The sequence below is a fragment of the Oncorhynchus keta genome, chromosome 19 (genome assembly GCF_023373465.1).
Source record: "Oncorhynchus keta strain PuntledgeMale-10-30-2019 chromosome 19, Oket_V2, whole genome shotgun sequence".
Classification (NCBI taxonomy): domain Eukaryota; kingdom Metazoa; phylum Chordata; class Actinopteri; order Salmoniformes; family Salmonidae; genus Oncorhynchus; species Oncorhynchus keta.
Genome location: NC_068439.1, coordinates 27,764,429 through 27,778,512, shown reverse-complemented (window position 1 = coordinate 27,778,512; position 14,084 = coordinate 27,764,429). Strand labels below are relative to the sequence as shown.

At 44.7% G+C, this 14,084-nt stretch overlaps 1 protein-coding gene across 1 annotated transcript in view; it reads left to right on the top strand.

The window, feature by feature from the left end:
• Positions 1–1,616: 1,616 nt before the first annotated feature.
• The window catches only part of LOC118398027 (retinoic acid receptor beta-like), a 265,638-nt gene continuing 253,170 nt past the window's right edge, over positions 1,617–14,084 (top strand). Inside the window, exon 1 of the mRNA XM_052470144.1 lies at positions 1,617–1,962. The gene's annotated coding sequence lies outside the window, so the exon portion shown is untranslated. The remainder of the gene's footprint in view (positions 1,963–14,084) is intronic.

Genomic DNA, 14,084 nt, shown 5'->3' with positions numbered 1-14,084 from the left:
TGTAGTGGATACTGTAGTGGATCTTAGTGCATGTAGTGGATACTGTTGTGGACCTTAGTGAGGGTAGAGGCTACTGTAGTGGCTTCGTGAGGGAAGTGGATACTGTAGAGGGGTGCCATAACGGTAACTGTCTGCTCTGACTACCTTAGGAGAACAAGATATACTAAGAGTGTTTTTGTTAAGGAAATCTTGTCTGCAGACATCTTGCAGATTCTGTATTTTGTACAGGCACACACACATACACACACACACAACACCTACACACTCTGGGTTGAAATATCATCTTGGTCTGCTCATCTGGTAATCTGTTTCTGTTGCTGTGGAGTGTGTGTGTGTGTGTGTGTGTGTGTGTGTGTGTGTGTGTGTGTGTGTGTGTGTGTGTGTGTGTGTGTGTGTGTGTGTGTGTGTGTGTGTGTGTGTGTGTGTGTGTGTGTGTGTGTGTGTGTAAGAGAGACTAACTGAGTGTCAGGGCCGTGTGAATATAGCCACTCTGGTAATTATCTGGTTCAGTTGTGAATTGGAAAGATACAATATAAAGCTGTGATTTGATATTGTGTCAAAAAGAGGAGTTACCCCTCCTCTCTCTCTTCCTCTATCTCTCACTTGTATCTTCCTCTCTGTCTATCTCTCTCTTTCTCCCTCTCTCTCTCCCTCTATCGCTCTTCCTCCATCGCTCTCCCTCCATCACTCTCTTTTCTCTGCCTGTCTGCAGAGGAGTGGAGAGACAATATCTCTGTGAAGAAGAAGAATGCACACTCAGCCCCGGTGCGGCAGATAACATCATATTTTTACACTGAATGAAGCAGGTTAGGTAGAGGGTGTGGGAGGAGAGAGAAGGGCAACATTAACAAGACAATGGCACAGGCTCCAATCTTTCACCTGCACTATATAATAACACCATAAGCACCTCTGGAGGGCGTGTGTTGTTGTTACTGAGCACAATTCCCAGGTTTCTCCACTCTGCTGCAGGATTTACCTAAACTGAGCATAATATATCACAACTTGCTGACCTGCTCTGTAGTAGTTGAGAATAGTATACTTCCTAATTATCTTGGGAACAATGGCTTGTTGCCAGGAAGAAGTGTGTTGGTTCTGTAATTATGTCACTGACTTATAGCCTACTGGTTAGACAGGGAGGGACATAGTTTTAAATATTTGAGCATTTGATCATTATTTAATCTTCTAACATTTGCATACTGAGAGGAATGAAATCAGTCTGGGCATCTCAAAATGGCAGTCTTGGCAGAAAGATGAAAGGTTGTTCGTTTCTGAAAAAGTTGTATAATGTGATGACTCCTTTGACTTGATATTGTGTTGGCTAGACTATCTGTCAAAGGTGTTTAGAACATGTTTGAAATACATTCTTAGAAAATATTGTTCTAAAATGGTTCTTCGGCTGTCCCCATAAGACAGGTGGGACCATTTAATGTTCTAGATATAACCTTTTTTCTATGTAGGCTAACTGCCATTTCACACAGTATGAAGATTTTCAAAAGCCTAACCAATTTTTTCATTGATGCGTTACATTATTTTACAGCGTTTGACCTGCAAGGCATCGGGCAGATGCGAGGAGCCGGCGAACTACAGTCATCTACACAAACACCTGCGCCTCCTAAATATTTATGTCGTAACCGTGTCAACGGAACACGCGCTTTAATCTTTAACTGTGTGTCACTCGCAGGCTGACTCGAGACAACCTTGAGCACCTGCCCATGTTTTTCTCTCTTAGTGCAGTCTCGCGCTCAGCGTCAGCCACAACCCGCGCGAGTAGCGATAGGTCCGTAGGCGCCAGAAATCCTAGGCACGAGACACCTAGCGCTCTAGACTCTAGCTGAAACGCGGGAAGGGTCCTGGTGTCAGGCAAAGGTGAGCCCGGAGGTGAACAACTCCAACTGACAAAAAACAGCATGTTAACCGGAGAATAAACAATACGAGGATGACCGCTGTGGCGGAAGGCTGCGGGTAAGTTATTTAAAACGATGTCAAAATACTCAATTGTGCCTGTCACCGTTCTATGGGCTACTGTATGTTTCTACCATAAATTGCATTTGTGAACATAGGCCTATTGGCTGCATAGGCTATACCACAGCAAAATGTATTTCGCTGAGAATGAAACAATTCTCTGAACTTATATACTGAGGTCATACGGTTTAACAGCGTGAAGATGATGATGATGATGTCTACAGTAAATATGCCCGTCGTGGAGTTGTGTTGGTGGGTGCTCAGCCTGTCCTGTCCAGTCCGTCCACACACCGTGAAGGAGAAGGTAAACTGAAGTAGGTAACTTAACAGTATGCCCTCGTGGGAAGGCTTTCTTTGATACACGTGATGATGTCTGACTTCGATAGTTGCTGAGTCTGGAATAAGCGAATATTTTAGATCTATCTAAGATTAACAAATGGCAAATAGCCTATGCCTGGCTTCAGTCGGAGTAGGCAAGCCTCATTTCTGATGCTATTGACAGCACATGCAGTTGCTTAGTGTTGTCTGCAGTATGGTAATTTTGTTTAGCTACAGTTTGTTTTGATGATGATGATGATGTGTCTCCCAGTACCTCAGCAGTGGCCAATTGTATACAGTGATAAGTGAAAGAGTAATGGTAGTAATACCATGTAATAACATTGAATGCCTGGCTGACAGCTTCACTGCCTTGCCTTTTTATATGATTCCTGAGCTTTGGAAATGTCTATTGCAGATAAGCAGGCCAAGTGCTTCACATAGGGCTCATTATTTGATCTGAGGAGATTGTTAGATGTTTATGCTGCACCCATATTAAGTAATAAGACATGGATAAATGGATGTTAGACAGATGAAAGATTAGCATTTATCCATGTGTTTATAATCATAGAGGGCGCAACAGTGGTAGGAACACAGAAATAGAAAAACGTGCTGCATAATCAAAACGTGAGATCTCTGAACTGACACAATTGGGAAAGATGTAAAGGCATCTTTGCAATTCAAGCACCCCCCTCTCTCTCTATCTCTCCCTCTCTCCTACCCTCTCTATCTCTCTCCCTCTCTCTAGCTCTCTTTCTTTCCCCCACCTTTCCTCTCATACCCTGCCTGCCTGCTGGGTAACAACTTCATTTGAGGCAGCAGTACCTGTATCAGCCAACCAGGCAGTCTCTTCCCTCCCTACTTTCTTCCTCTCTTCCTCCTGCAGGCTAGGCATGGCTTGGCGCTAGCTGCTCTTTTTTCCCAAGCTAATTTCCAATGCCTTTCATGCCTGATGCTGAAACCCTTTGATGTTTCTTCTACTGAAGCGACTGCACTGCACATGCTCTGCACTATGTTAATGCTTTCTGATTGACTTAGGAATCTGCTAATTAACAAGCTACAACATTAGGATATCTTTCTCAACTGCAGTGTTCTCATAGCATTGTGTTCTGTGGAGTACAACAGAAGAAAGGTTCAGAACTTTGGGCTTAAAGAATTATGTGAAATCCCATTCTAGGAGCTCCTTGTTGGAATTCTTATAAGAATTCATGATGTGTGGTATCATCCAAATTAGTTCTGTGGGAGAAGCAGCTTGCAAACCTTCGCTGGTTGGTAATGAAGATGTTATATATTGGGGATAATGATTAAGACTTGAGCCATGCAATATTAGTGAGATGAAGAAATATATCAATGGAGTAAACCTTGGAGATGCAATAGCTTGGAGTCCTCCCTTACATTTATAATGTTATTAATTGTATCAGCAATACAAGGATTGACAGCTTTTTTTACTCAGTACTTTGACGTGTAGCCTTGTGCCTAAATCAGAGCTATGTAATATGCACATACATCTTCACTATTTACATTATTCAAATAAATTAACATTGCATTTTAAACATTAGCAGTGGGTGCATTTTTCTGACATTGAGTATATAAAACATTTAAGGGAAGAAAAATGTAAAATGTATAGATTCTTAATTTCAGTATCTACTCCATATCCTCAATGTATCTCAAATATATGAATAATAAGATATATTGGTTATACTCTACTACAATACATTTCTTCGCTGCTGCCTCTCCCTCTATAGCTCTCTTTCGTCTGTCTGTCCGTCTGTCTGTCTCTCTCTATTTCTCTCTCCCCTCTCTCTCTTTCTCTCTCCCCTCTCTCTCTCTCCCCTCTCTTTCTCTCTCCCATCTCTTTCTCTTTTCCCTCTATTTCTTTCTTTCTCTCTCCCCTCTTTCTCTCTCCCCTCTCTCTCCCCTCTCTTTCTCTCTCCTCTCTCTTTCGCTCTCCCCTCTCTCTCTCTCCCCTCTCTCTTTCTCTCTCCCCTCTCTTTCGCTCTCCCCTCTCTCTCTCCCCTCTCTCCCCTCTCTTTCTCTCTCCCCTTTCTTTTTCTCCCCCCTCTCTATCTCTTTATCTCTCTGTCTCTCTCTTTCTCTCTCTATATTTTGCTTTATCTCTCTCGCTCTTTCTCTCTCCTGACATTTTCATTTTGTTCTGCTGCTTATGCATTGCCTCTCCTTCGGAGACCTTGTGGTGTCTCTCTCTGTCTCTTTATGTTAAAGTCGATACATACATTTGAAGTCAGAAGTTTACTTACACTTTAGCCAAATACATTTAAACTCAGTTTTTCACAATTCCTGACATTTAATCTTAGTAAAAATTCCCTGTCTTAGGTCAGTTAGGATCACCACTTTATTTTAAGAATGTGAAATGTCAGAATAATAGTAGAGTGATTTATTTATTTCATCCCATTCCCAGTGGGTCAGAAATTTACATACACTCAATTAGTATTTGGTAGCATTGCCTTTAAATTGTCTAACTTGGGTCAAATGTTTTGGGTAGCCTTCCACAAGCTTCCCACAATAAGTTGGGTGAATTTTGTCCCATTCCTCCTGACAGAGCTGGTGTAACTGAGTCAGGTTTGTAGGCCTCATTGCTCGCACACACTTTTTCAGTTCTGCCCATAAATGTTCTATAGGATTGAGGTCAGGGCTTTGTGATGGCCACTCCAATACATTGACTTTGTAAGTATGCTTGGGGTCATTGTCCATTTGGAAGACCCATTTGCGACCAAGCTTTAACTTCCTGACTGATGTCTTGAGATGTTGCATCAATATATCCACAGAATTTTCCATCCTTATAACGCCATCTATTTTGTGAAGTGCACCAGTCCCTCCTGCAGCAAAGCACCCCCACAACATGATGCTGCCATCCTGTGCTTCACGATTGGGATGGTGTTCTTCGCCTTGCAAGCATCTCCATTTTTCCTCCAAACATAACGATGGTCATTATGACCAAACAGTTTTATTTTTGGTTCATCAGACCAGAGGACATTTCTCCATAAAGTAGGATCTTTGTCCCCATGCACAGTTGCAAACCGTAGTCTGGCTTTTTTGGAACTGTGGCTTCTTCCTTTTTAAACATTTTATTTTTTATTTATCTGTTATTTTACCAGGTAAGTTGACTGAGAACACATTCTCATTTACAGCAACGACCTGGGGAATAATTACAGGGGAGAGGAGGAGGATGAATGAGCCAATTGTAAACTGGGGATTATTAAGTGACCGTGATGGTTTGAGGGCCAGATTAGGAATTTTGCCAGGACACCAGGGTTAACACCCATACTCTTACAATAAGTGCCATGGGATCTTTAATGATCTCAGAGAGTCAGGACACCCATTTAACATCCCATCCGAAAGACAGCACCCTACACAGGGCAGCCAATCACTGCCCTGGGGCATTGGGATATTTTTTTAGACCAGAGTAAAGGGTGCCTCCTACTGGCCCTCCAACATCACTTCCAGCAGCATCTGGTCTCCCATCCAGGAACTGACCAGGACCAACCCTGCTAAGCTTCAGAAGCAAGCCAGCAGTGGTATGCAGGGTGGTATGCTGCTGGCATTCCTTGCTGAGTGGCCTTTCAGGTTATGTCGATATAGGACTTGTTTTTACTGTGGATGTAGATACTTTTGTACCTGTTTCCTCCAGCATCTTCACAAGATCCTTTGCTGTTTTTCTGAGATTGATTTGCACTTCTCGCACCAAAGTATGTTCATCTCTAGGAGACAGAATGTGTCTCCTTCCGGAGCGGTACAAAGTAGATGTCCTAAACGACTTGCCATTACTATAGTTTGGTAACAAGAAATTTGTGGAGTGGTTGAAAAACAAGTTTTAATGACTCCAACCTATGTGTATGTAAACTTCAGACTTCAACTGTATGCACGTAACTTAGACCTCATAAGGAATTGATGTCTTGTCTCTCACACAACACAAGCTAGCATTGTCAATGCAAGAGTTACAGCTTGAACACCAACTTTTCGTGTGCTTACCTGTAATATGTGTTTGCAGATCCCATAAACATAAAAAACACTGATACCCTGTTATAAATTATTGAAAAGAAAGCCATGTTCCGCTAATGTAGCAGTAGCGTTACAGAGTAAAATATATGTTGTCGCATGTAGCAGTGAGTTGATGAGATCAATACATGATTCACTAAAGCCTCTCCCTGCGCCTTGAGAGTTGTAGTGTATTGTGTCATCCGGATGCTTTGCTGTCACTTAGCCCCCTGTCTGTCTGTACAGACCCGCCTTGGCTCACTGGAGCTTTCCCGGGACCTGTACCAGAGCAAATGCCTGCCTTGTTGCCTGCTCGGGGACCTACACTACTGTCCTGGTCTGGATGTGTGGGGGGGGTTGAAGAAACATCTGTTTGAAGTTACACATGGTATACACCGTCCAATGAAATGCTTACTTGCTGACTCTTTCTAAAAAATGCAGCAACAATAAGAAACAATAAAATATAAGATTGTGAACATAAAGTAAATGGCTCAGTAGAATATAATATTTTTTTTAGCATAAGTATAATACAGGAAGGCACAATTTATTTTTGGGAATGGGGGATTGGGGGGTAAGTGTTTAAATTGTGCAGTATATAGCAATAATAAAAGAGTCTGGTAGCAGCACTTGTGATGTGTGTGTGTAGCATGAATGTATATGTTTGTGTTTGTGTGGATGTGGGAATGTTGGGGTTGTCACGCCTTGGTCTTAGTATTTTGTGTTTTCTTTAATTATTTGTTCAGGCCGGGTGTGACATGGGTTTATTGTGTTGTCGTATTGGGGTTTTTGTAGGCATTGGGATTGTGGTTGATTAGGGGTGTGTCTAGTATAGGCTTGGCTGCCTGAGGCGGTTCTCAATCAGAGTCAGGTGATTCTTGTTGTCTCTGATTGGGAACCATATTTAGGTAGCCTGGGTTTCACTGTGTATTTCATGGGTGATTGTTCCTGTCTCTGTGTTAGTGTTCACCAGACAGGCTGTATAGGTTTTCACGTTCCGTTTGTTGTTTTTGTATATATTAAGTTATCTCATGTATCGTCATTAGTCTACATTAAAGACATGAGTAACCACCACGCTGCATTTCGGTCCGACTCTCTTTCGACAAACGAAGAACGCCGTTACAGAATCACCAACCACACAAGTGGCGTGGTAACAGGCAGCGACAGCATGAGCAGCGAAAGGAGGATGAATTATTCGGAGAATGGACATGGGAAGACGTGTTGGATGGCAAAGGTTGTTACACTTGGGAGGAGATACTGGCCGGAAGAGATCGCCTCCCATGGGAACAGGTGGAGGCACTTAGGAGAGCAGAGGCAGCAGGAGATAGGAGCCGACGATACGAGGGAACACGGTTGGCAAAGAAGCCCGAAAAGCAGCCCCAAAAATGTATTGGGGGGGGATCAGGGGGCTTACAGAGAGTATGGCTATGCCAGGTAGGAGACCTGCGCAAACTCCCTGTGATTACCGGGGGGCTAGAGAGACCGGGCAGGCACCGTGTTATGCTATGGAGCGCACAGTGTTTCCAGTGCGGGTGCATAGCCCGGTGCGTTTCATACCAGCTCTTCATATTGGCCGGGCTAGAGTGGGCATCGAGCCAGGCAAGGTTGGGCAGGCTCGGTGCTCAAGAGCTCCAGTGCGTCTGCACGGTCCGGTCTATCCAGAGCCACCTCCATACACCAGTCCTCCGGTAGCAGCTCCCCGCACCAGGCTTCCTGTGCGTGTCCTCGGCCCAGTACCACCAGTGCCAGCACCACGCATCAGGCCTACAGTGCGCATCGCCTCTCCTGCGCTACCGGAGTCTCCCGCCTGTTCAGCGCTATCAGAGCCTTTCTCCTCTCCTGCGCTACCGGAGTCTCCCGCCTGTTCAGCGCAGCTAGAGCCTTCTTCCTCTACAGCGCTGCTGGAGTCTCCTGTCTGTTCAGCGCAGCCAGAGCTGTCAGCCTGCATGGAGCAGTCAGAGCTGTCAGCCTGCATGGAGCAGCCAGAGCTGTCAGCCTGCATGGAGCAGTCAGAGCTGTCAGTCTGCATGAAGCAGCCAGAGCTGTCAGTCTGTATGAAGCAGCCAGAGCTGTCAGTCTGCATGAAGCAGCCAGAGCTGCCAGTCTGCAAAGAGCTGTCAGTCTACAAGTAGCTGCCAGTCTACAAGGGTCTGCCAGGATCCGCCAGAAGTGCCAGTCAGCCAGGATCCGCCAGAAGTGCCAGTCAGCCAGGATCCGCCAGAGGTGCCAGTCGGCCAGGATCTGCCAGTCGGCCAGGATCCGCCAGTCGGCCAGGATCCGCCAGTCTGCCAGGATCCGCCAGAACTTCCAGTCGGCCAGGATCTGCCAGTCAGCCAGGATCTGCCAGTCTACATGGAGCAGCCAGAGCTGTCAGTCTGCATGGAGCAGCCAGAGCAGCTAGATCCACCAGTCAGCCATGATCTTCCAGATCTGCCAGTCAACCAGACTCTTCCAGATCTGCCAGTCAACCAGAATCTTCCAGATCCGCCAGCCAGCCAGGATCTACCGGAGCCTACTACCTGCCTGAGCTTCATCTCAGTACTGGGCTTCCTCTCAGTACTGGGCTTCCTCTCAGTACTGGGCTTCTCCTCAGTACTGGGCTTCCCCTCAGTCCCGGGCTTCCCCTCAGTCCCGAGCTTCCCCTCAGTCCCGAGATTCCCCTCAGTCCCGAGCTGCCTCAGTCACGAGCTGCCCCTCTGTCCCGAGCTGCCCCTCAGTCCCGAGCTGCCCCTCAGTCACAAGCTGCCCCTCAGTTCAGTGGGGTTCTGGGTGAGGACTATTAGGCCATGGTCGGCGGCGAGGGTGGATTATACCAGGACGCGAAGGGGAGGAACTATGACATTAATGGAGTGGGGTCCACGTCCCGAGCCGGAGCCACCACCATGGACAGATGCCCACCCGGACCCTCCCTATGGTTTTGAGGTGCGTCCGGGAGTCCGCACCTTAGGGGGACGTTCTGTCACGCCTTGGTCTTAGTATTTTGTGTTTTCTTTAATTATTTGTTCAGGCCAGGGTGTGACATGGGTTTATTGTGTTGTCGTATTGTTTTTTTTGTAGGCATTGGGATTGTGGTTGATTAGGGGTGTGTCTAGTATAGGCTTGGCTGCCTGAGGCGGTTCTCAATCAGAGTCAGGTGATTCTTGTTGTCTCTGATTGGGAACCATATTTAGGTAGCCTGGGTTTCACTGTGTATTTTGTGGGTGATTGTTCCTGTCTCTGTGTTAGTGTTCACCAGACAGGCTGTATAGGTTTTCACGTTTCGTTTTTGTTGTTTTTGTATATATTAAGTTATTTCATGTATCGTCATTTGTCTACATTAAAGACATGAGTAACCACCACGCTGCATTTCGGTCCGACTCTCTTTCGACAAACGAAGAACACCGTTACAGGGGTGGGTGTGTGCATGAGTGAGGGCCTGTGTGCTAAAGTGCTGAGAATCAGAGCAGGTGGTCAGTCCAGTTCAAGTGTTCAGCAGTCTGATGGCTTGTAGATAGAAATGGTCTCTAAGCCTGTTGTTATCAGACATACTCCGATACCATCTGCCCAACGGTAAGGGAGTGAACAGTTCGTGGCTGGGGTGTGTGGGGTCCTTGATGATGCTGCGTGCCTTCCTCAGGCACGTTTCCAGTAGATGTCCTGGATGGATGGGAGCACGGACCCAGTGATGTAGACGGCCGTCTTCGCCACCTGCTCGAGGGTCTTGCGGTCGAGGATGGAGTATTTCCCGTACCAGGCCGTGATGCAAATGTTCAGGACGCTCTCGATGGTGCAGCGGTAGATTCTGGAGAGGACCGTTGGTGGCATACCAAATTTCTTCAGCCGCCTTAGGAAGTAGAGATGCTGTTGCGCGCCCTTGGACAACTGTGGTAGTGTTGTTGCTCCATGTCAAGTCCTCGGTAATGTGGACACCGAGGAACTTCAAACTGCTGACTCTCTCTACTGCAGTCCCGTTGATGTGGATCGGGGCATATTCCTTCTGCTTCTTGAAGTCAACATTCAACTCCTTTGTTTTGCTGTTATTGAGGGAGAGAGAGGCTGCCAGTTTACTTACCTCCTCCCTATAGGCTGACTGGTTATTAGGCCTACAACCGTGTTGTTGTCTGCACACTTGATGATGGAGTTGGTGTTGTGCAAAGCCACACGGTCGTGGATGAACAGGGAGTACAGCAGAGGGCTGTGGACACACCCATGTGGGGCCTCTGTGTTAAGTGTCAGTGTGGAAGAGGTGTTGTTGCCAATCCTCACAGCCTGTGGTCTGCCCGTTAGGAAGTCCAGGCTGCAGTTGCAGAGTTCGGTGTCCAGACCCAGGGCTCTGAGCTTGGTGTTGAGCTTGGAGGGAACAATAGTGTTCAATTCTGAACTGTAGTCAATGAACAGCACTCTCACATAGGTGTTCCTCTTGTCCAGATGTGATTTGGCCAGGTGAATAGAAATGGCATCTTCCGTAGATCTGTTGGTGCGGTAGGCAAGTTGGAATGGCTCCAGTGTGCCTGGCATGCTGGCCTGGATGTGGGCCATGACCAGCCTCTCGAAGCACATCATTATGACTGATAATTATGAGTGCGGTGAGGCAATATTAATTTGGGCATGTCGCCTTTTTTTCTTGGGCACTGGGACAATGGTGGTCTCCTTGAAGCAAGTATGGACTACAGCCTGGGACAGGGACAGGTTGAAGATGTCAGAGAAGATGCCCGCCAGCTGGTCAGCACGCACTTTGAGGACACGGCCAGGGATGCCATCTGGGCCGGTGGCATTATGAGTACTCACTCTTTTGAGAGTGGAGAGGGGAAGAGGGGAGAAAGAAAAGGGGGGAGGAGAGGAGGGGGAGCAGAGGAGTGGGGATGAGGGGAGAGGATGGTAGAGGAGAGCTGGGGAGATGTCAGACAATGAGATGTCAAACATCAAAATGCTTGAATTTAGATCTGTGACGGCTTCATCTCCGAACCTATTTCTGTCAGCAGAATGGAAGGCACAGACAAAACCAATTTTCTATATCTTGTTCTGTATCATAGTTTCCTAAGTTAAACCCTTGCCACTTACTGTATCATGTAACATAATAAATTCATAAGGGGAAGCATGTCTAAATGTGATGTAACTGAACATACTGTTTATAGAACATCTATAGATTGGACTCTCCCAAAATATATTTCATTGTACATATGCTAATTAATCGTCCTAATTAGGTATTTTATAAATACTAATGATACCGCAATATTGTATTGTCTTATCCCTCATAGCACATGGCAAATCACAGTATAATGAAATCATATTGAGAAGGAAAAACAGGCTTAAATGAGTAAGACAAACCATGTAATATTGATAGTCAAAGAGAGAAAGAGAGAGGGAGAGAGAGAGAGAGAGGATGAGAAAGAGAGGAGAGCAGATTAGAGAGAAGGCTTTGATGCCAGTCCCGGCTCTGGGAATCCTCTTGTGCCTTGAGGGGAAAACTCCCCTCCTCCTCTCCTCCCCACACCCCTCACACAGCATCAATAATGAATGGAAGATATCTTGTTCAGTGGAAGGCAGAACTGAGCTGGCATACTGATTTCTTTCTTTAATGTTGTCAGTGAGTGAACCTTATGTAAAAATTGCATCATGGTCTGTGTTTGCTTTGCTTCATTAAATATATGGTTTGTTGGTTCGTGAGTGTTGTCAATTTATGGAAATAGAAGTATAAGAGTGTGTTAAACAAAAATAATGCACCTTCTGGACTTTTTTTTCTCCACATTTTTTTCTCAGTTGGTTTATTTTAATTTAATATTTTATTTAAATAGATAAGTAAATTAAGAACAAATTCTTATTTACAATGATGGCCTTCTAAGAGGCAAAAGGCCTCCTGCGGGGACGGGGGTTGTGATTAAAATGACAAATGTAGGACAAAACACACATCACGACAAGAGAGACAGCAACACATGACAACACAGCATGGTAGCAACACAACATGACAACAACACGGTAGCAACACAACATGGTAGCAGCACAAACATGGTACAAACATTGTTAGGCACAGACAACAGCACAAAGGGCAAAAAAGTAGAGACAACAATACATATCGCAAAGCAGCCACAAGCTTCTGTAAGAGTGTCCATGATTGAGTTTTTGAATGTAGAGAGTGTTTTTTGCAGCTTGTTCCAGTAGCTAGCTGCAGTGATCTGAAAGTGGAGCGGCCCAGGGATGTGTGTGTTTGGGGACCTTTAGCAGAATGTGACTGTCAGAAGGGGTGTTGAATGTGGAGGATGAGGGTTGCAGTATGTATCTCAGATAGTACTTGTATGAGGTGACTACCTCAAGCTCTAAACCCTCAGCGGTAGTAATCAAACCACATGATCTTTGTTTTGGAGGTGTTCAGAACAAGGTTAAGGGCAGAGTAAGCTTGATGAACACTAAGAACACTTTGTTGTTGAGCGTTTAACACAAAATCTGGGGAGGAGCTAGCTGAGTATAAGACTGAATCATCTGCATATAAATGGTTACGAGAGCTTCCAATTGCCTGAGCTATATTTAGAATAGAGTGCTTGTATTGCAGCAGTATCTTTACTAGGGTGTTAACTGTGTTTCAATGACATAATAATTATATTGTAATTACATAGTTATTACTATAGTCCTTGCTGTGAAATGTACTTTTTTCTAGTGTTCTGTTCCCTATTGTGACCTGATGGTCATTCAGTGTTGACTTCCAAATGATTACAATCAAGCTATTTTGAAGTGCTTATTGATGTCACAAAACCTCAGTTCAGAGTGTAGTCTACACTAGGCCATGTGGATGAATTAATCAAACATGTGAAGTAGAGGTCGACCGATTATGATTTTTCAATGCCGATACCGATTATTGGAGGACCAAAAAAAGCTGATACTGATTTATTGGACGATTTTTAAAATGTATTTGTAATAATGACAATTAAAACAATACTGAATGAACACTTATTTTAACTTAATATAATATATCAATAAAATCAATTTAGCCTCAAATAAATAATGAAACATGTTCAATTTGGTTTAAATTATGCAAAAACAAAGTGTTGGAGAAGAAAGTAAAAGTGCAATATGTGCCATGTAAGAAAGCTAATGTTTAAGTTCCTTGCTCAGAACATGAGAACATATGAAAGCTGGTGGTTCTTTTAACATGAATCTTCAATATTACCAGGTAAGACGTTTTAGGTTGTAGTTATTATAGGAATTATAGGGCTAATTCTCTCTATACCACTTGTATTTCATATAACTTTGACTATTGGATGTTCTTATAGGCACTTTAGTATTGCCAGTGTAACAGTATAGCTTCCGTCCCTCTCCTTGGCCCTACCTGGGCTCGAACCAGGAACACATCGACAACAGCCATTCTCGAAGCATCGTTACCCATGCAGAGCAAGGGGAATAACTACTCTAAGTCTCAGAGCGAGTGACGTTTGAAATGCTATTAGCGCACACCCCGCTAACTAGCTAGTCATTTCACATCGGTTACACCAGCCTAATCTCGGGAGTTGATAGGCTTGAAGTCATAAACAGCGCAATGCTTGAAGCACAACGAAGAGCTGCTGGCAAAACACACAAAAGTGCTGTTTGAATGAATGCTTACGAGCCTGCTGGTGCCTACCATCGCTCAGTCAGACTGCTCTATCAAATCATAGACTTAATTATAACATAATAACACACAGAAATACGAGCCGTAGGTTATTAATATGGTCGAATCCGGAAACTATCATCTCGAAAACAAGACGTTTATTATTTCAGTGAAATACGGAACTGTTCCGTATTTTATCCTTCGGGTGGCATTCATAAGTCTAAATATTCCTGTTACATTTCACAACCTTCAATGT